This window comes from Bos mutus, chromosome 22 (genome assembly GCF_027580195.1).
Source record: "Bos mutus isolate GX-2022 chromosome 22, NWIPB_WYAK_1.1, whole genome shotgun sequence".
Lineage (NCBI taxonomy): Eukaryota > Metazoa > Chordata > Mammalia > Artiodactyla > Bovidae > Bos > Bos mutus.
Window position 1 is genome coordinate 30823015 of NC_091638.1, and position 21242 is coordinate 30844256.

Here is a 21242-nt window from a genome sequence, read left to right on the forward strand (position 1 = left end):
GGTTTGTGGGAAAGGACAGTAAAAGAGTTTTGAGTGAAAACTCATTGGACCAAGAAGTCTGAATTGTACTTTCATCATGAGACCTTGGTGGGGTGGGGGATGGGGATTTCTTTGTTTTTGTTTTTTTTAATATGGTAAAATGTCTTGAAGAAATTCCCAGGGCTTATGAATAGAAGACACTTTATTGAATTTTAAAGTGAAGTGGTGGGCCCACCTGATAAGAAACTTGTAAATTTGGGTAATTGAAAGAAAAATGCACATATGGCGAATTGAAACCTAGTGACTGATCCATGACTGGGACAGTTTGAGTGTACTTGGGGTTGACGTGGGGAATCCCTCCCAGAATGGCATCACATGAACCAAGATTTGCTGCTGCCATCATGTGCTTTATGATTTGGTGTTTCCCTCTTGCTGTGCTTTTCAAGGTTGATTGGAGATATTAATACGATTACTTCTTAATCTCCTGGAGGAAAGAAGTACCTGTATTAGTCATGTGCAAATGTCAAAACCCAACTTAGACTGGCTGGCAATGGGGGGAAAGTCTCTTGGCCCACAGAACTTGAAAGTTCAAGGTTTAGCCTGGCCTCAGACACAGCTGGGACTGGGCACTTAAATAATGTCACCAGGACTTAGTCTAGCTCCATTTTTTGTTCTGCTTTCTTTTTATGTTGGCGTCATGCTTTGTTAGATTCTCCTCTCCGCTGAGACAAGATGGCTCGTAGGAGCCCCAGACTGACATATTTACAGTTTAGCAGCGCCTGCAGAAAACCTGTATCTCTTGCCCAGTAATTCCAACAAGAGCCTCTGAATTGACCGAATGACTTGAGTCATCTGTGCGTGAACTGATCACTATGGTCCAGGGGTCGGAAATATGCTGATTGATGACACAGGTGAGTCCTGTGCTCACCTTCAGATTACCCTGGATAGATTGGCTCCATTAAAACCACATAGATTCAGAATCATTACGTCTAAGTTGTACCTCAGTCGTCCTTTGAAAACATGGAGGAGTGGACCCTGCATAGATATTTTATCCCGTATCATCTTAAAGAGGGTGAAGCATACCATATTGTTAGTTTCAGCCAGTCAGCAAGTTTAATGGAAAAAATCACTTCCTTAAGAGTTGGGCAACTTGACACTCAGTCCCAACCCTGTGACTAACTGCTTGTAAAGCTTGGGAGAGACATGTAAATTAATTTCCTAGGATTCAGTTTCCATCAGAAACCAGAAACCTAGAATATTTTATCAAGTCCCTTTGTGCTGGGGGAAAAAAAAAAAGCTATATTTCAAACTTAGAATTCATCAGTATCATGTTTTCCATATTATACTCATCTCATAGACTGGTATGTTCTAGACTATCAGCATTGTCTGATAGAATTTTCTACAATGATAGAAATATTCTATATCTTTGCTGTCCAATATGGTAATTTCTAATCATATTCTCTATTACATACTTCACAAGAGGCTGACGTTACCAAGGAACTTAATATTTAATTTTATTTTATTGTAATTGATTTAAACAAACATCCACATGTGACCAGTATCTCCTCTTTTAGCTCAGCTCTAGATTAATGGTCAAGTAGAGTTGTGTGAATTTTAGGTGGTAACAGTGGAAGTTGTCTTGATTTTCTGAGCCTTTGGTTGGTAGTGATTGTTTATTTTTCATTCGTAATTTGTAGTTTAAAAAGTTCTGGTCATTCCAATAAATACAGAAAGACCACTGTCCCCAGATAAGAAAAGAGTGTTGTGTTGGAGGCTGATTTTTTCAGTTTCGGTGGTTCCTCATGCATCTCCCTGCCAGGTGGTATGAGGCAATGGAAAGAATGCTTAATTAGCAGTCAAAAGTTTTCGGTTCTGGTGTCGGTTCTGCCAGTAACCACTAAGATGCATGACCTTTGGCTAGTCATTTTTCCTTCCTGGGCATGAGTTTTCTCATCTGGAAAATGAGGGGGTGAAATTAAAATGATCTCTCAATCTGTTCCAGGTCAAAGTTTCTATGATTCTAAGTCTTTTTTTCTCATGCTCATGGCCGGGATTGTGGCTGAGAGTTTCTGTGTAGCTGCTGAGTGTACTACGTCCGGTGACTGAAAGAACTAGGGAGATACTTTGGACCACTGAATCTGAAAGAACCCTGAGGAAAGTCAAGGTCTGCTTCAATCTTGTTTAGTTTTCTAATCCAAGATAAATCTAGAAAGAAATAACTGGTAGTGTTAAGCAATGTATACTTGATTCAAAAGACAGGTTCGTCTGAAATGGGCTTCTGTTGCCACTTCCAGAGTTGAACATGGAGGTCAAGGCTTCAGACAGGGTGTTGTGAGATAGGTCAAAGTGAAGAATATTGAGTGAGGGACGAGGCGGGAGGATTGTTAGCCAAAAACTATAGCTACTACTGCTTGGTGGTAAGCCTAAAGGAGGAAATTCAGAGATACGATGTTCTTTGGTACCCGGGAAGTTAGGGTTAAGAAAAGATGTTTGGAGTGACTTCATCTGTGGAAGGTTGGTTTTTGAAGGAGGAGATGAATCACAAATGAAGAGAAAGAGGAAGGAAAGAACATTGGCCAGATTTGCAGGAGCAGGTAGGAGGATGTGAAGTGTTCCAAAGGACAGTGTGGTAGGATGTGTCAAACCAGTGCAGAGGGAGAGGCATCAGCTGGGGCTGAATAGCAACACCATGCTTACTTGGTGATTTAATTTTGATGCTCAGTAATGACAAAGGCTAATTGTGTTGTTAGCATGTGATAAGGTGGCAGGGTTCAAACATGTATTGATGTGATCATGCTGGTGAATTCCCACTGTAAATAAAAGCTCCTATACCCCGTCTCCATAGGATAGTTTTGACACGGTTGCATCTTGTAGCTTTATTTTTATTTTTTAACTGGCTATCTTTATGTATGGTAACAGTCATCTCCAGAGATTCATTTTCATTTCAAAAAACTTTTAAAGGTGTTAATTGCATTTTTCAAAACTCTTATGTAATTATTTAAAATTATTCCACCGGCACCATAAATCAGAACTTTTCCCATTATATTGCCGAGGTACATTTATGACCTGTTTAGACACTTTTGATTTATAGGTTTAGGAAACAAGAGTATAGAAAGCATTGCCAAGTTTTAATTTGGAAATTTCTGTAGCCACGTCTGTTTCTGCAGAAAAGAGAAAAAGAAAGCTGGTGGGAGAGGTGATCGGGAGGTGTGATCACCGCCCCCCCCCAACAATACGTACCAGTAAGACATAAGAAAAAGAGGCACAAGACCCAGTGTGGGGTGTCTTGCTCTGAAATGAGCAATTAGGATGTCTTTCACGAGTTGTTTAATGCTTCGAAGTTTTATTTTTAAATGCTGGTTTTAGGTAACAGGGTGCTTAAATCTGAGTGATTTACTTGACTCCCTAGAACTCAGTTTCCCCATCTGTTAAATGTAGATTAATCATAGCATCTCTTCAATGGATTGTGGCATAAATTAAATGTTTGTTGGTTTATGCATTGAAAACCATTTGGCTATGAAGCGCCTACTAAGATGCAGACACCCTGTTAGGTACCACATGAAGGTGATGGGAGGGGGCGATCCTGACACTGTGTCTGATATGGTGCTCAGTCTGGAACATGCTGATACCACAGATAAATATGCATGACCCTGAGTGTGAAACTGATCTTGGTAATTGTCAAGTAAAACAGCAGCAACTCCAGTTTAGATGTGAAATAATGAAATGCACACATTTAGAAAACTGACCACCCTACATCTGAGATGAGGCCATTCTATGAATTTAGAGATGACAAAAATTGACTGTGTGGAAGACAGTTAAGGCAGAGTTAATATTCTGAGCAGAAGAATTGCAGTTTTCTAAAGTCTCGGCAGGCTGAAATTTTGGATCAAAATGAAAAAGATCTTTCATGGGAATAAAGGCACAGCCCATTCCCCTGCCCAAGTGCAGAGTAGAGAGCTCTCACTGATCAGTGGCTAATGTCATAGTCACTCAGGGGATGACTGTAGAACCAGCAGGACCCAAGTGTGCTCTAGGGTGGGTGGGGGAGGGGGCACCGAGGACCCTTGGCTGCATTCAGAGCACAGTGAAGGATTAATTTAAGGCTCTGTCCTCCTTGAGGGACAGATGACACCTGGCCTGCTGCGCTTATTTCTGGATGCTGCATTTGAAGGCGGCCAGGGCAGACCAGAGCAGAAGGCCTTGTACGTGTGTGCGTGTGTGCTCAATTGTGTCCGACCCTAGGGACTGTAGCCTGCCAGGCTCCTCTGTCCATGGAATTCTGCAGACAAGAATACTGGAGTGCATTGCGGTTCCCTTCTCCAGGGGATCTTCCCCACCCAGGGATCCAACCTCTGTCTCTGGGGTCCCCTGCTTTGGTAGGCAGGTTCTTTACCACTAGCGCCACCTAGAAAGCACTTAAGGGGACGGACAGAATCCAGACAGTGTGGGGCCCTGGTAGGATGGGGCAAAGTCATGATGGTGCAGGGTTAAATTGAATCATCCCTAGGGATGAGCTTGGTCCTAAGTGCGCAATTTCCAGAATCCAGGCAACCAAAGAAAAATAAGGTCTTGCCAGCACTGGGTCTTCTGCTTCTGAAGAGAAAGGTTAAGTTGCCACTATTGGTGACTGCTCCATGGCCCCAATGACATGTAAGCTGAGGCCTTTCTCTCAGCTTTTTCCTGCATCAGGCAAGAGCCTTCAGAAGCAGAGCCAAATGAAGGGAAGCCTTGAGCAACGAAGATCCTTTTCAGGGTGTCTGGTGTTGGCAGCAGCTCAGGAAATTGCTTTTCCCGCCCTACCAGCCTTATCTCCATTCAGGATTCTTTTCATTTGACAAAATTAGCAAGACAAATGGAAGATGGATGATTTTTTTTAAATATGAATCACTGTCTACCTTCAGTTGTATTGTTGTAGGTACAGTTGTATTGAACTTAGTGACTTGAATTTATTCAGCTATAAAATGTAAAGTAGTTTGTGTAATCCTTGAATCATAGTTTCTCTTCAGTTTGTCTTTTTTAAACTTTCAAAGATTCTGATTGATCATCAATTGTTCTATATAAACCCTTTTATTTTTATTTTTTTGTATGTGAGGTCACTCCATCACAAAACTGAAGTGTTTTTCAGATGGGAAATATGGGCGAAATTGGGGAAAAGAAGAAAAGCCCTTTGATAGCAAAGAAAGGAAGATATAGCAGGAATTATAATTGTGCCAGCCTTGCTAAGTTCCTCAGTGTTACTGGTTCTTGCTTTCTCCCGTGTGGATATGTGTATACACTCTTCCCAGTAGTTGATATGTCCTTCCTACTTGCCCACCCAACTACCAAGTCACACCATTATCCTTAAATTTGCAGCATAATCCTTATCTTATTTGAAAAGCCCCCTTATTCCCTAAAGCCAGGGAGGGAGCCTCCTTTCTCTGCCCCCTACATGTGTGTCTCTTTTCTTTTTTTCCCATTGTTCAAATGATGGCTAATGCCACGCCGCGCACTCTGAGAGCACTAGGAGAGTTCTGCACCTTGCCTTGGGTAGTATAGATGTTGGAAGCTTTGAAAAGAAGCTTGAAATTAGCTCATTAGGTCAAAGAGCATCTGTTTGGGTGTAAGTCAAATCCTCTCTGGGGCTGTGGTGGCCAGGGTTCTACCAAATGCTTTCCTTCCCAGAGACAAGAGTAGCAAAATATTATCCAAACATAGGCAGACGGTTCCGTTAATTGTGCCTCATGTTGGCCAGCCTGTGTGTTCTCAGCACTCAGGGCAGATCCCTCCTTTGACATTCCCAGTGGATCCTTGAGAATTCATTTAAGAAATCACCAGACTCCTTCACATACCCAAGCGATGACCTGGCTGGCGGTTCTTACCTACTGGGCAACCTGAAGCTAGAAGAGGGGCTGCCTCATGACCTTGAATTTAAAAACAAAACAAGATGATCGAGTGTCTTCTCCTGCTGTTGAGGTTCAGTGGATGAAACAGCTACTGCTTAGTTAAATTTGGGAGTTAGGATCGATACTACCTCCATCACAGAAAAAGAAGAAGTCAACAAGAGTGAAAAACCATTTTGCCTTCTGATATTTCATTATAGCAAAAGGAAAAGGTTGAAGGAAAAGCAGTTTGTAACAATAAGAATGGTATTAGGACACATTTAAGTGCTTCCAGTATGCCAGGCATTGACCCATTTTAACTCATTTGATCCTAGCCCTCTGGGGGAAGTACTAGGCTTAGATCCTTTTATAGATGTAGAAACTGAGGCACTTAGACATGAAAAATTTACCGAAAGTACAGTCAGGAAGTGGTGCAGCCAGCATGAGAACCCTTCTATAGGAAAGTGTCTGTGGGCCTTTTATGTCCAGGGACAACATAAGCCCCAACACGGCACTGTTCCGTCTTTACATCTAAGACACTGATGCCAGGAGAGCTCGGGTACCATCCAGGCTAGGACTGCCTTTTGCCCAGTGACATCTTAGAAACGATGAAGAGGAAAGTGCCTGCCTGTTTGTCTGTGTGTCTGTCTCTTCTCAGCAGTGGAGGTGGCAGTGTGAGGAGCTCTTTAATCAAGAAGTAACTCAAGAGAAAGCACAAGCCCTTTTCCCACTGCCTCTCCTCCCATCCTGGTTGTGGCTGCCAACAGATTCAGGGCCAGTTTCACCTTCAAGTGATCAGCCGAGTTTGTCGCTGTTCACATAAGAAACAAAGAGGGTATCAGAATTCTACCTTTGTATTATTTCAGGTTCACTCTTGGTCACATGAGTTTTCCAGGTGAGTAGAAATGGACCTGCCTCTGTTCTTCCACACCTAGTTCTAGACCCCAGCCTGGTCTCCAGCTTAGCATGTGGTACGGAAGCCTTGTTTTGGAGTCACTCAAGCCCCACTCCCCTTACTAGCTGTGAGATATTAACTGAGAGCCTCAGTTTCTTCATCTGTTATGTGGGCACATTAATCTCTTTCACAGGGCTGTTTTAAGCATTAAGAGATATTATGGAAAGTGCCAAACTCATCCTGACCTCTCATTAAATATTTGCTCTATTTCTTGGCCATCCTGTTACTAGGCACCACCCTTTCCTCATTTTCCCTTCGTTTGTCAACCCCTGTTCCGAGGCCCTGGTCTGTACCTCCTAATTTGTAACTGGCAGGCTATTTACATTATTCCCGGCACCTCCTTGATCATGACTGGCTTTGGGTTTTGTTTTCTTAGCTCTTATCTCAAAGTCACCTGAGCTCTGTAACCAGGAAGCCAGAAGTTCTCTAATGCAGGGCTGAGCTCTAGAGGGGAGAGTCACACCCCACCTCTTTCATCCACCAGCCTGGTGACCTCAGACGAGTCCCCTGACACGTGCTATCATCAGAGGCTGCTGGGCTAGACACTTGTGCCCAAGTGCTCTCCACGCATCAGATCAAAGACCCACACCAGTGCTCTCGGATCAGGAAAACTGAGTTTAAAAATAGACACCTTCCCACCTCAGAAAATACTAAAAGAAACAACCACTGTGAGACAGAGAATTGCTCCCACTTTACAGATGAGGAAATACACACAAAATGGACTTTTGTGATTTACCTAGTTTGCTGGTTAGTAGAGAAGATTTGATGCAAACTCACATCTTTCACACTGCAAATTCCAGGGAACCTCCTCCATATGCAGCGGTATATGTATATAATAGGATTCCTGTTTGGTAGGTGATCATGACAATGATGAGGGAGTATACGATGGGGCCCCGCCATTTCAGAAGGCTGGCCAGAACAAAGGAATATGTGCCAAACCGGGAAGCAGTCAGGAGTAGCATGAGGCAGAGAGAAGAAAGCTGGAGGGCAGAACAAGTTGGCAGGGCAATGTGATGGAGAATGGATAAGAAAGAGTGTCAGAAAACAGTGCGCCACCGAGCTCCCTGATTCCAGAGGTCTAGCCTGTTGGGTTGTGACATTACATAGATGTGTCTTGACCCATCTCAAAAATTGGACATCACTGAATTTAATTAAGATCAATTAGACATTCCTCCTATTGTTCAAACACACAATACCTTATTTGTCTGAAAAGAACAAAGTTCTATATGACCTGAAAGCTTCCTGCTTCTCTATTGCTTTTCCTCATGAGAAATGAAATGCCATTTAAAACACTAAAAAATAAATAATGGGCCTGCTGGCTGGACTGTATGTGCTTCTGTATGCATTTTCTTAAGATGAGACTCACTAGATCTCAAAAGGAATCTAACATCTCTGTGATGCTATGCTTCCTTGCAAATTTCTTTTTTTCATCCAGCCCAAACTTTACCTGTGGCTTCAACCTGAGATGGAAATGCCAGCCCTCACCAGTAGTTACCTGGCATATAATGCTTTCCTGTCTCCTTTCTGATACAAAGCAAAGAGAAGCAGGTGAATGGCTTGTGAGGTTGGACCAGAAATTCAGAAAATAGTTTTGGAGGGAGCAGGCGTAATGCAAAGAGACAGCTTTGATGGTTAAAGAAGAGGGAAAAAGTCACAAGGACAGAAGACATAAACATGTGTGAAAGTCAGGTGGTTTTAGCCCATCCTGTGAGGCCCCAGCTTAATTCAGCAAGTCCTAAAGCTTGTTAGTGACTTACTCAGTGGACCACGAGTTGTTGGTGTTTCATAGGGTTTGTGACCTAGAGAGGATCAGAAGAAGAACTTTTGAGTTGTTTTGCAAAAAAACATCTTTTCCCTCCCTTTGTTCCCTGCTTTTCTGTTGACACGACAGTGTCCAAGATTCCAGAGCTCTCAGATCCTGTTTATATTTTTAAACTATATTCGTGGTAGTTTTATTTATGACATTAATTGTAAGCTAAAAAGCACCCAGAAATTAGTGCTCTGCTAGGGTAAAATGTGTACCAGACACATAATGAGTAGTTAGTTGCAGTCGTCGTCGTCGTTATTACTAAAGAAAACATGGAGAGTATCTTAGCCATCTTCCTTTTTGTTTAGGTGAAATGTGAAGTCTCATAGAGGTGAGGTGATGTGCCCACGATTGCATGTGAGCTCATGCAAAGTCTTTAGTAGACCCCAGTGTCCTGTCTAATATTCCTGCATCATCTCAGGCTTAAATAGACCACTTGAGGCTTCTCTGGACTAGAAGAGATTTGCTTACCTCTTGAGGGGCCAATTGGGAGAGTCCCAGTTTGAAATTGTTTGGGGAACTCCCTGAACCTTCAAAGAGTGGGAAGTGGATGCAGAAGGGCTTGGACCTTAATGTCCTGCCTCAGCCTCTGCCCCTGCACCCTTACACATCTCCTCTCGTCCCAATCTCCCTCTTGCATTCCTGCCCCTGCCAAGAACTGGCCTCATCACTTTCCTCTAGGAGAGAAGACAAATCTTTGAATTTTTATACGGTTTCTATTAAAGGTAGAGTTGTGTGTGTGCGCCTATGTGTGTGTAATCAGTGACTATTAAGGAAAGAAAAGCCATAGAGAGCTCTAGGGCCCCAGAAAAGATTTTCTGTGTAGCCGTTTCTATGCCACACAGTGTGGAAGGTAATTATCTTTGGAGGGGATTCCACAGCCCTGCGCAGGCTTCCCCGGTGTAAGATTTATCGTCGGCTGGATTGGGTGTTCTTTTTAAGAGCATTTACTCAGCATCTAAAACGCCGTCAAGAGCGCTACTTCCTGAATGCTTCCGAGGTTGCAACTGCTAAGCTGCATCTGCCCATCTTGGAGATATATTTTTGAAATGGGATGCAGGGATTTATAAGGCCTCGTGCTTCCCGTTGATACTGACAGGAGTTGCCTCCTTCAAGCCTTGCTCGCTGCCACAGAAATTCTCCCAATGCCCAGAGCCCTCCTCCCTGCCTGCCTGGCCCGCACACCAGGGTACCTGTCGTGGGGATCGGGCCTGGGAGCACGTCCCGTTGTTTGGCGGGGGGACTCGTGCCAGCTCATCAATCTCAGAGTTAACTGTTGTCTTACTTAAACAAAGGATAGACACAAAGGTTCTTACCCCCACCCCTTCCTTTTATATGAGTCTTATGAATGCCAGAGGAAAAGTTGAGCCGTGAGCCAGCTAAATATACTGTATCATGAAACCTTAGGGACCACTGAAATGGGAACAGTGGCCCTTTACTGCTAAGAAGGTGTTTTATTGAAAATGCACTGACATACCTCTCCCCGGAGAGGGAGCAAAAGAGAAGGCAAGATGCCTGGCAGTAATACAGGTTGTTCTCTTAGGCGAGCTAAAATATAGAGTTTGGCACTCCCGTGCTCCGAGCCAGCCGGCAATAGAGTAGACGGATGTGCGTTTTTACATTAGAAGTGCCGTATTTCACCCATGGCACCCCCTCCTCCCCATTTTATTTTTTAAGTATCTTAATTTATATATTCCAGTTAATAGTTCATTACATGGCCTTTCTCTCTCCAGCTTTTAAAAGTTGTCTTTGAAATACGTTGAGGTAGTCAAAAATATCCTGGTCCTGGCAAGCTTACCAGCAGAGGGCAGACGTAAAGAAGGTTTGGACAGGAGGGTGTGCCAGCCTAGGGTCGCAGGAGGGTGGCGTGACCTGGGAGGGAGACCTGCGAGCATTGTTCAGAGGGCAGGATGGAACATGCTCCCTCTGCCTCTCTGCAGGCCTGCTGCACACCTCTGGTCTCCGGAAAAACTGACTTTCCTGCCTAGAGGTGGCCAGTGCCTTAAAATGATACTCAGCAATTTCTACATAATGAAACGTATAAAAAAATATCCAAATGTCATCTCATCGCCCGAGAGCCATGTCTTCTTTTCCCCTTCAGTGACCCAGTTCTGCTTATGCCTAAAATCGAGAGTTTGCATGTGGGTGTCATCAGCCCTGTCACTCTTGGGAGGGGAAATAAAGATTCCTGCTTGATGGCGATAGTGATTCTTCCTTCCTGATGCCTGAAGGATGAAGCTCTTTGGGAAATGCCCTCCTGCCCTGAATCATGTCCCTTTTTGAAACTTTTGTGCACCTTGGTGTAATCAGTTCTAATCTTATGGTAGAAGCAGTTCAGTAATACATTGTTTTGTTGTTGTTGTTTAGTTGCTAAGTTGCGTCCAATTCTTCTGTGACCCCATGGACCGTAGCCCACGAAGCTCCTCTGTCCATGACATTTTCCAGGCAAGACTACGGAGTGGGTTGCCATTTCCTCCTCCAGGGGATCTTCCCGACCCAAGGATTGAACCGGTGTCTCCTGCTTTGGCAGGCGGATTCTTTACCACTGAGCCACCAGGGAAGCTGTCCAGATACATTGTACATTATATTAAAACAAAAGATTATATTATAGCTGGAGCACAAATGAAAGAGATTGATTTCTTGCTGTCAATCAGATGCAGAGTTTGCAATAGATGTTGGCCATTTTTCTTTTCCAGACATGATTTTGTTTACCAGTGACAATCTATGAATATCTTTACATTTCAAGTGAGGGATTTTTTTTTTTTTTTTGGAGAGGGTGGTAAATGTTTTCTATACCTTTCGTGCTCATCGTATTCCTAAGTTACCTGAATGTTGACATGTCAGGGTGTGTATCCAGGAAATTAACTAGGAACAATTGCATAGTAAAATGTTGCATTAAATGGAGATGCTCATGGCAATTTAGAGGATGTCAGGGAGAGAAATTTAAACTCCCATGCAAGAGTGAGAACTCACCGTCAGAAGAAAACATAATTGCTTTCACTGTCCATATAGACATAACAATGACATAAACAATGTCAATATGGAGCTAACCACCTTTGCTCCCTGGAGATGGATGATGTATTAATTTATGTTTTTAAGTAAAAGCACCACTTAAATCAAGAAGGAATGGCAGGTCCTTGGAGACAAATGCCCAAATCTCAGGAATCAGGCATGGCTGTTGCAATTTAGTTTCTCTAATTGGCTGACAGTTGGCAGTCTTTGGAGACATGAGAAATACTAAACCCGGGCTTCTCTGGAGAGACTTCTCTTCCCTGGGCAGGTCAGGAAGCCCATCCTGGAGCGAGGGCGTACAATTTTGTATTCCTGTTGTTTCTTCATTTTCTCCTATAGCAACAGAATCAGTCGGTTCAGTCTCTTTAAGTTCTGTCATCTCTGAATATGTTCTGGGTGCTCCATGAAAGTAACTGGAAAAGAAAAAGGAAATAAGTATTCAAACAAGGGTTGTCTGGAAGAAGATGGGGGATTAAGATGTTGGCCCCTCAGAATTCCCTAGCTGTCCAGTGGATAGGACTTCTCGCTTCTCCCACGGAAGGTACGAGTTTGATCCCTAGCTGGGGAACTAAGATCCCACATGCTGGGTGGTGTGGCCATAAAAAGGTTGATTTTTTTTTTTCCAATCTATCAAATTATTCATCAGTTTTTATTTTATTTGCTCTTGCAGAGTGACTATCTGGTCATAATTCCTATGAGAACCTTGTAGAGATAACTGACTTCATCTGAGGAGGTGTGTTGCTCTCAGTGTTGCTAGAAATATGTGAGCCAGTGTCCAGTTACATGCCCTTTTTCTGATTATTGCCAAGCAGTTTCTGGCAAAGCAGGGCCTCAGTTGGAGCTTAGGACCACGTGGGCCTGGCAGTGTGGCTGCTGTTGCCTCCGCCGCTGTGCCGTCCATCAGAACCTGGGAGTGACGTCCTGACGAGACGCTGCTTCTGACCCTTCCTTCAATACCTCTGCTCTCCATTCTCAGCTCTGAATGGGCAGTAAAACCTTTCCCTTCTTCTGTGTTCGAGGCTAAGGCTCACAGAACCAAACATAATACATGATTTGAGTCCCAGGTGTGTTATTTGGTGGTTAGAGTTTGGTGTGGGATCACAGTAATCTGTCCTTAAGTACACAGCCAGCTGCACAATGGACTCATTTAGCAACTGACAGGTTTCTTAATATGTGGTGTCTGAACAAGGGCTGTATCTGTTGTGGGTGTTAGGATGTGGGCATCAAAAATATTTTTAAGTACAGCATTTAGCATTTCCTTCACTCTTCCTTAAACATTAACTCTTCCCCCGCCCCTCTCAGGTGTTCATTTTATAATATCACGGCCTCTCTTTTTCTGGGACTATTCAGTGTCTTGTTTCCCCTTGTGGTCCATGGAGCTAGGTATATTTGATTCTTTAAAAAATAAAAATAAAAAATCACTTTGCCTTTCTGAACTGCAGCTTCCTCCTTAAATGGAGATTGCAATTTCTGTTCCAAGTGAGAACTCAATGAGCCCCTGTGGCGTAGTAACCCATTCTAAAGCCCGCCCCTCAATGCAGACTCTTCTAAAACTCCCCCAATTCAACGTGCAAATGCTACTGTTTTTATTTTTAATTATTTTCATTTTTTTGCCTTTCTGATCCAGCCTTTCCAGAATGTCCTGGCAATCATAAAATAAATGGTATTAACTATAACATTTCTATTGTTTTCCAGCCATGGAAAGCTCCGGTTCTCACAGAATCACAGGCATGGGGCAGCTAGACAGGACCAGATGGAAATGGATCTTGAGAGCCCAGAATTAACGAAGTGACCTGGGCGTATAAAACTTATCCAGGTTTATCTCTGATGGTATATTTCCTTGCCTAGAAGTAGTCTCTGAGTCACCCTGTCATGTTTGGAGAGAGGGTGGGAAGGGCTCCAGGTGGCCTCTGCATATGCTAAGCCACTTCCCTCTTCATACTGTCACCTCCCCCCTTGCCCCAAACATCAGTCCCCTAAACACCACCTCCCATGGGGCCTTCGAACCTCTCCTGCTCCACTCATCTCCCCTGCTCTATGGTCTCAGGGTGCTTAATGCCACCATCATGCAGTTTAGTACTTGTGTAACCACTGCGTTGCATCACTCTCTAATTATTTTGTGCAAGGCTCGTCTCCACAGCTGGGTCACAAGCGTCTGTAATATTTGTTGTTTGTTTGTTGTTTGGATGTTCCTGGAGACAATCAGCTTTTAAACACTAACCTGCCAAGAAGGTAGTCCGACTTGTAAAAGCATCCTTGAGTTTTACGTATGTTTCTTAAAGAATTTGTCTTAAAAAAAAAAAAAAAAAAAAAATTGCCTCTCTAAAGGGGACCCTGATGTTGCTCACAGACATTAAATCTCTAACAAATTTTAATACCATTGAAAAAAAGCACATGTGGATTTTGAAATGAGTATTTCTCCTCTCTCACTGTGCCTTGGTTGGAGAGAACTTCCTATATTTTTATTTCCTGTCTTTGGGGCCCTGCCAGCCCCTACCGAAGGAGGAGGGCCTTGTCTCTTTAAGAGTCAGAACTCTACTGATTCATGGTACACTGGCAGATTTAAGGCCCCTCTCCCCAAAAAAGAAGCCCTTGGTTCTCTGTTGAATATTCATGAGAGGGTGGGGTCACATTTTTGTGACCTGAAAAATCCCATTAATAAATTTGTTATCTAACACAAAAACACTTTAGGGTGGAGCGCAGACTGTGCTGCGCCCATTTAACATCTGATCTTAAGTTGACAGTCAACTGGCGCTTTTGTCTCTTTTATTGCCAGATTAATGGAATTGCTTGCTCCCCAGCTGACCTGATTGAAATTCAGATATTTGCTTGATTGGAAATATTATCAATATGCTTTCTGGTGTACAGTAACACCTCAAATGGAAAAATACTTTCAAGTAAAACTGAAATTACTGGGTTAGGATTTGTGCCCCCCCCCCTTTTTTTTTGAGGGAAAACAATCATTGATGTCACAACCACTTTTTTGCCTCGAATATTTTGAGAAAAAGAACAAAAACGTTAGAGTCTTGTTTGTTTTGTAAGCATAGGCCAAAAGTTTTCCTCTAAATTGAACAAAGGTAAATTAGAGAGGTGATTTCTAGAGCTGCCGAAAGTGACTAAATTAACCTGGCACTGAAACCGGGCCAGTTGAGCCAACAAAGTTTAGCATATTGGTGACTTTTTTTTTTCTCTCACACTGTATTCAGCTTTAAAGAGCAATGACTACTTCTAACAGAGGTCATCTTCAAGTGCTCCTTGAGAGTAGCCAGTGTTGTTGCTGTTGTTGTATAAATAAGAAAGGAATTTAGAGAATTATTTCTTAGCGAACGAGTGGCAGATGCTTGCTTCAGCAGCTGTCGTTCTAGAGGGGAAGTAGCTTGGTTCAGCGACAAGGCACGTTGGTTGTTATTTATTCCAACCCCCGAGTCGGGTTAGTTTTCCTCTGCGCGCACAAGCACACTTTGGCGAAGCCGACTCTAGGAAAGAAAAGGGCGGGGGGTGGGGAGCGGTGGATAAAAAGAGGCCAAGGCCGGGTTAACCCCAGGGCGCGAAGCGAAAGTTCTCCCGCAAAGGCCGTTTTCGAGGAAGTTCTCCGGCGCTGCCTTTGAGCCCCGCATCCCCTTCCGATTCTCAACAGTTGCTCCAAGCAGTCGGGGTGTGCGCCCGGGCGCGCCAGTTCCCCTGCTTTGCCGCTCGGGTTGCTCTGAAAGGCCGGGACAACTCTTTGTCAGTTTCCAAGAGGAAACAAACACGCCACCCCACCAAAAAGCCCCGACCCGGCAGCCCCAGCCGGAGGGAGAGACGCGCGCCGCGCCCGGCTTCCCAGACGTCAGCCAGAGGCGGGTCAAAGGGTTAACAGCAATTAAGCGGAGTTGCTCCCGAAACAAAAGCCGGGTTTCAGCAGAGAGTGATTTCACCTGCCGCGAGGAGGGGGCCGGGGCGCGGGCGCAGGGCACGGGCCGCGGAGCCCATTGTGTGGGGCGCGGCGCGGCGCGGGGTGTTTAGAGGCGGGTTGTGATTGGTGGAGCAGGGCGGGGCGGGTGGGCGCGGCGCGGCGCGTCTTGTCAGCCCGCGAGCCGGAGCGCCCCTGCGCGCGTGCAGTCCGCCCGCACGCCGAGGCCGCCGGACCCCACGCCCGGCCCGCGCGGGCGCCCCGAGCCGGCTCCGCGCGCCTGGCGGCTACATGGAGAGTGTCAGGTTGGTCCCTATGATTGATATTCGCCGTTCTGCTCTCCTTCCCGGGCTCCGCGGTGCCAGCTTCCTGGGGCCTCATTGGGGAAGGCAGGAGCGCCCGAGGGTTTCTAAGTTGAGTCTTTTGGAAGAAAAATAATAATAACCATCGCTGTTTACCAACTTGGGTGGGAGTTGCGCTCTGGAAGTGGAGGCGGAGGAGGGAGTGGAAGGGTGGGAAGAAGCAGCTCCAGGCCTGTGGGTCCTGAAAGAGAGAGATCACTCACCTCCCCCCCCCCTTCTCTCTTGCTCTCCCTTTTTTTTAATGTTCATGGGTGGGGTGTAGTTGAGAGTTGGAGGAAGTCCTGCTTGTGTTTTGCTCTCGCGCTCTCGCTCGCTCTTTTTTTTCGTTTGCGACTCGTTTTCTGCCGGTCTGGCCTTCAGGCAGCCACTTTGGTAAAGCCCTCGCCATCACTCCTTTCTGGGGACGTTTCTGGGGTGTGATTTATGTCACTTTCAGAGCGTGTGAAATATACAGGGAGCCTTCCCTCTCAATGTAACCCATGTAGATGTTTCTTTGGTTCTGATAGTTTGTTTCTATATCTGTCTAGGCTATTTTCAGCTTAGCCGTTCAAATTCAAGGAGTTCACACACAGTCAAGGAGCGGGGGGGTGGGGGGGGGGTGGCGGGAAGGGAGACGAATAAAGCCCCAGGCCAGAATGGGCAAGCCGATGGAGGGGCACCCCGGCAGGTTTGGGAGTTTCAGCCTCTGCTGCATTACTTTGCTGGTTAAGTAGTGAGTGGGGTTTGGGTTAGGACGCGCAGCCGACTGAAGAATTGCCACGGGGTGCTCCTATCTGAACGGTCTCTGAATGTAGCAAACTCAACTGTCAGAACTGCCTGAAGGACGGTCAGTGGAAAGGAGACTTTCTTGTGCCCCCGCCCCCACCCCCAAGTGTCGTGATGGGAAGGAGGGGACCTTTAGGAAGTGGGTGGTAAAGTTTTAGAGCAAAGTACATATAGACTCTTCCTCTTTGGGATTAACTCCTTCAAGGCCTGCTGATTCAGAGTAAAATATCTATTAATTTTATATTCTTGTCCACACAGATCAAATGCTCTAAGCAAGCCAATTTAAAAATGCAAATCACCTAATTTCCATAGATTCCAGCATTCTGAAAGTGACACATTTGGGGGAAAAATTAAGCCTGATAACAGGAAATGTGAATCATACTATCAATGACTAATCTGCTTAAGAAAAAATAAGTTACATTTATTTTATTAAGAAGTCAGTGTTAAAAAGAGCTTCTTTTTTTTACTTTAAATCGAGTGAAGTTTTTATTTTAGTAGCGACCTTTTATTGCTTTTTGTTGTTCATTTGTTTGTAATAGATTTTCCAAAAGGAATGTGCAGTCAAAGGTGGTTTATGTGGTGAAGTGTTCAAGCTAGCATGTCATTGTCAGAAACCTCAAACATGATCACATTAGGATTCTAGTTTAGGATCTGTGCTGTTACTGTCCTTTAAAAGAATACAAGGCTTTCTCGAATGTTAAGACTCCTCCTGAAATGAACCGAATGAAGGCAGAAGCGCATTCTCCTAATTGATGCCCTTCACTTACATTGAAAAAAGGTCTGCTTCCATTTTACTTGATTCTTTGTAGCTGCCTGACACATTTCAGTGAAAAGTGTGTAAAAATGAAACCAAAATACAGACTGCCTACCCAGAGACACTGGCTGACTTATTCTAGGATGTGATAGAGCCAAACTGAAAACGGATTGGGCTGACACTTGATAATCAAAGTTGATTTATTGTTCATTAGTACTGCATTAGCCCTTTCAGGCAAGACAGTTATTTGTGTAGTGGCCTGTCAAGAGCAAGACTACCAGCACCTGTCATTTCTAAGGCATGAGATAAGCAACCAGATACTAAGATGATGCAAATAAAAATATGTTGGACTAGGTAAAGGGCCACGTGATCATAATTTTTTTTTTTTTTTAAGAAAAAAATTGGTCAATGCCAATCTGTAAGAAGTCTGTTAAATGTGTGTGTGTGTGTGTATTACCCTTAAGGAGTACTTACAGAATGAAAGTAATGGCCTTTATGCTCTCTCATTTGCCCCGAGAACTTTCTTTTCTAACCATATATGCAGTTCATTTGATAAAAAGTTGGTCAGTTAAGGAAATGAGGAGCCTAACATGCCAATTCTTTAATCTGAGTAATTCATGGAAGGTAGATTTCCCATTTGTGTTGTGTTTTTAAATAAATATATTTCATTAAATGAAACTCTCCTAAGCATGGACTGATTTTATGAAGATGTGATGACATCATAGCTAAGCTATGATAATGTCGGATAATAATGTCAAGTGCATTTTCTGTAACATGTTTCACTCTCGATTTTTTTTTTCCTTCCTTCTCTGGAAGGGAATGATCTCATGACATACACAATAGAAAACAACCTAAGTGTCAAAAGAAAATAAAATTAGTGAACTTTTGTCTGCAGCCATAGAAACACAGATTAACTCATATTTTTCCGGAGAACAGAATGGAAACATTCTGCATCAAGCTATAGAGTGTATTGTCTTCTCTGAATTTTCATTTGACAGGGATTTTAGAGGCTGTGATCTTAATTAAATCTCAACTAGCTGAAGTAATGCATCTAAAGGCATGCAGTGTTGCGTAACCTTGCTCAGTTGGTAAACCATAAATCATCAGAAAGCTTATGATAGGAATGGTTGGCTTGAATTTTTTTGTTGTTTGCAGTCAGATGTACCTTAAAAACAAAACCCTGACCATCACTACCGTGTCTTTGCACGTTGTCAGGAGCTGTCACTTGAAAGATAAACTCTTTCATGACACTGACCAGTTCTGCAACTTTTCAGCCAACCTCCACACAATTGCAAGGTACAGTGAAATTAAAATCCAGATTAATTAAAAGCAATGAAATTCCAGCTTTATTTTGGCTAACGTGGCAGAAGTGTGTTGCAGCTACAGTGCTTCTGAGACAGTCAGGAAATGGTAGTGTGACCAGCGTCTAAGCCAGAACTAAAATGTTAATAAAATTTGAATTGGCAAAAAAGAAGATTGAAGAAATTTATTCTGTGATTTAGTTGCAGATGAACACCACTAAAGAGAAATGGATAGCTATCCTCTTAGGAATTGGACAAATAGAGTAGTCAGAATCCACTTCAGGTAGTTCTGTGACTGAGTGTGGTTTACAAGCAGGAGTATTAGGCAGCAACAGTTGACCAGAAAAGGTTCGAGTAAATAAATGCATAGTGCCTGTGTATGTGTCTGTTATGTGTTAAAATGCATATGAATTTGATGACAAGGAATTAGAGTAATTTAATAGCTATTAGATAGTCTCGATCTTACAGATTCTCCTAGTGATTGTAAATACTTGGTTATTTACTTTTAGTGCCTTTTAAACAGATTTCTTTTTCTTTTTTTTTTTTTTTACTGCTGTGTATGCTGTGGTAGAAGCAGCCATCTACACGTAAAAATTGAGAAAGCTATCGAGTGATACATTGATCCTATACATCTTTGTAGAAAATATATCAGACTTGGAGTTATGCTGCTGATACTCTGTAGCTCTCTGGGGGCAGAGAAGGAATGGACTTTGTGTATACCTACATGCCTAGATTTGGGGATAAATTTGAATTTGTTGCTCTTTGGTGAAAGATTTCTGTTCTTGGCAGCAGCATGATGTTTCTGGACATTGGTTTGAGTCATTTCTAAGTGTGCAGTACTTTTTCCCCCTCCTCATAAATGGCTTTCTATATTCACCTTTATTTACTCTTTTTAAAAAGAGAAAACTCAGTTACCTCTTAGCTGAACAGTCCTCTGCAGGTTGTGGGAACTTGAATTATCTGGAAAGACCTGAGCTGGGCCTCGACTTGAGGATTGTAGGAGTAATCTCTGAGTCTTTCTTCCAACCTGGCAGCTTTTGAAGAGAAATTAATTTAGAATGAGAGAAATAAATATTGAATACATGCACTGTGCCTCCTTTTCCAATCTGGTTGAAAGCAGCTAATCAATGAAGTTGCAGGCTAAATGTTAGGGTGCACTTTTGGGGGGATACCTTGGTATCATGTTTTAATTTTTAAGCTTTATCTGGCCTTTAAATCTGAAACATCATTGTTCAAATAACTGAGAACAAGGTAAATCAACAACATCAAAAAGGTCGGCTTCTGTGATTTCTCAAGGGCTTGTTATTTTGTACTTCCCAATTCTATTTGATGTCTTGACAAAACAAGATGACACAGGGGAGAATACATTAAATTTTGATTTTTTTCATCTAACCTGTTACAGTTGTGGCAGCTTAATTTCTTTTACTTTGTCCTGAAGATGGTTTTTTGTACAATTACTCTAATTGTCACACCACTTCATGAGGGTGGGTCTGGCTTTCCCATTTGCCTTGATTTTTACTAGGCGTTTTTGAACATGTTTTGTCCTTTATCACATAAGGAGCTTTGGGTTGGGCTCTGTCTTCATTAGAAATAAATCAGTGAATGGTGAGATTGTCAGAGAAGCAACTGATGTTTTCTCATTAGAATCTAATTTGCACCCTTTAGTTTAATTGTTATGGATAACGTGTTGGAAATTGGCATGGGAAACTACATAATTTGAGAAACAGAAGTTGTAATTCTGAAGGAAAAAAAAAAAGTGATTGCACCCTCAGTCAGGTCTTAAAAACTTTGTAATGATCTAATTTTGGCCTACCTGTATGTTCAAATTCAACTAAAATCCCCCCCTCCATCTCAGTAAATAATAAAAAATAAAAATGTAGTTAAGCACCTCTATTATATTTTCAGTGCTGGTTAAAATGTGAAGACCTGTCCATTTAATTCTTAGTTGTAGAAAATGTGTGATGTGCAAAAGATCAACATTTAATTTTTCTTCATCTAACAGTATCTGTTGATCTACAACCATGTCTCCAAGTTGTCTTTCCTTATTCTAATCCTCTGTGTGTGTCAAATAAGATGGATACAGTTGCCCTCCCTTGCACTATTTTTGAATAATGCTTCAATATAATGGAGCTTATTTAGCCAAGGCCTCTTCCTTTTTTCTTCACGACTGTGGCTAGAATGTTTTCTGAGGTGCCTTCTTGGAATAGTTCTCTCTCCTCCTCTTTGCAGTCCTAAAAGACCATTTTCGTTGTTGTTAAGATAAACTATCATAGCAGGTTTGATCCATGTGCACTAAATTGTTTTCTATCCCTCTTCCAAGAGAAAGAGACTGAACAAGGAAAGAGGAGCTTTTTTCTGGATTTAAATAATAATATTAATAATAATAATAATTGACAGGTTGAAAAGATCAGGGCTTATTGGATGATTATTTTCATGTATAGCTTCCATTGTTTCCTGTATTTAACGGTCGCTAATGGGGGAAGCGATTTAATTCATGTAAACTTTACATTTTTATGCGAATGAAGCTGATATTTATTAGAGCTAAAACAATTACACT

The 21242-nt window shown here is 42.9% G+C and overlaps 1 protein-coding gene across 13 annotated transcripts in view; it reads left to right on the forward strand.

Moving 5' to 3' along the window:
* Positions 1-21242, forward strand: part of FOXP1 (forkhead box P1) — a 625652-nt gene that overhangs the window by 504950 nt on the left and 99460 nt on the right. The window contains exon 1 of one of the 13 annotated variants that reach the window (XM_070359718.1): positions 15665-15808. The exons of the other annotated variants lie outside the window; for them this stretch is intronic. The gene's annotated coding sequence lies outside the window, so the exon portion shown is untranslated. Of the gene's footprint in view, positions 1-15664; positions 15809-21242 lie in introns of those variants that run through there. 13 annotated transcript variants of the gene reach the window in all.